The following is a 1,129-nucleotide window of genomic DNA, read 5'->3' as shown; positions in this document are numbered from 1 at the left end:
CATTTAATTATTTTAAATGGGAGGGCGTAAAAAAAAAAAATAGTGATATTTTTTAATTCGGGAGGGTTGGCATGTATGGACTAATACACACTTGCTCTTTTTTTTTCTCTCTCTCTCTCAGCCATTCCTAAAAGGCAGTCTACTTGGGATACTAGAAGTCTAACCGAATAGAAATGGCACTGTTAGTCACATTCTTTCTCACACTGTCATCAATGCCATGCAGGAGTCTCTGTGGCGCAATCGGTTAGCGCGTTCGGCTGTTAACCGAAAGGTTGGTGGTTCAAGCCCACCCAGGGACGCAGTTTATTTTGTTTTTCTGCACACAAGAGTTTTAAAAAAAGGATGCTACTGTTTTAATATAATCTATTGATCCCCACATATGTATTTATTATATACATTTTGGTAGCTTCTTAAAGAGAAGGAAATGCGCTATCTGAGGCGGCAGGCGAGTTTCACACATTTCATCGCCGGCTAAATCTGCGAACCAATTGCTCCCCATTCCCTCGCGGATAACGTGTCTGCCAGCGTTGACGCATCGCTCAGCGTCACCAATCTGAAACGCGCGGGATATAAATGTGAATTTGCATTAAGGTCCAACGTCTCTCGCATTCACAACTAAGTGCATGATGGGGTTTGTGAGGGCCTTGTTCAGTCGACAGCATTGCCAAAATGTACCAGCCGCGGTGTTCTGTAATATTTGGTATCCCATACCGATCGGTATCCCCTGTCTTCGGCTGTCTTCGTTCGCAGACCAAAGTAGGAGAGTTCCGAGCCTCGGTATGGGGTACCAAATGTTGCACAACACCGGCATAACGCCCGAGTTCCATATTGGCCAGTCAGGGGAGTATTCAGCATTGCAAGAGGGGCTGGGGGGACAACCATGGTGAAACTCCTGCTACTTTCCCCTCAAATGCAGTGCACGCAATTCCAGGTTGTCTCATTTGCGCCCACAAACCGCCCACCCCTGCACCAATCTATTTTTTTAGTAACATTATGAGTGGCATCTCGCATTTTAACACAACAAAAAAAACGGCAGAATCATTACAACTAATTTGCATATGGATTACATCAACGTACATTCATTCACAGAAAGCACATTGCAAGGAGCATCATCAGTCTTTGATACTTG

The 1,129-nt window shown here is 44.6% G+C and overlaps 1 non-coding gene across 1 annotated transcript; it reads left to right on the top strand.

The window, feature by feature from the left end:
• Window positions 1-225: 225 nt before the first annotated feature.
• Window positions 226-299, top strand: TRNAN-GUU (transfer RNA asparagine (anticodon GUU)). Its single transcript has one exon. It is a non-coding gene; the product is annotated as a tRNA-Asn (tRNA).
• Window positions 300-1,129: the final 830 nt, after the last annotated feature.

This window comes from Ambystoma mexicanum, chromosome 1p (assembly GCF_040938575.1).
Source record: "Ambystoma mexicanum isolate Mex_15411 chromosome 1p, UKY_AmexF1_1, whole genome shotgun sequence".
Lineage (NCBI taxonomy): Eukaryota > Metazoa > Chordata > Amphibia > Caudata > Ambystomatidae > Ambystoma > Ambystoma mexicanum.
This window is presented reverse-complemented; position numbering and strand designations above follow the sequence as displayed.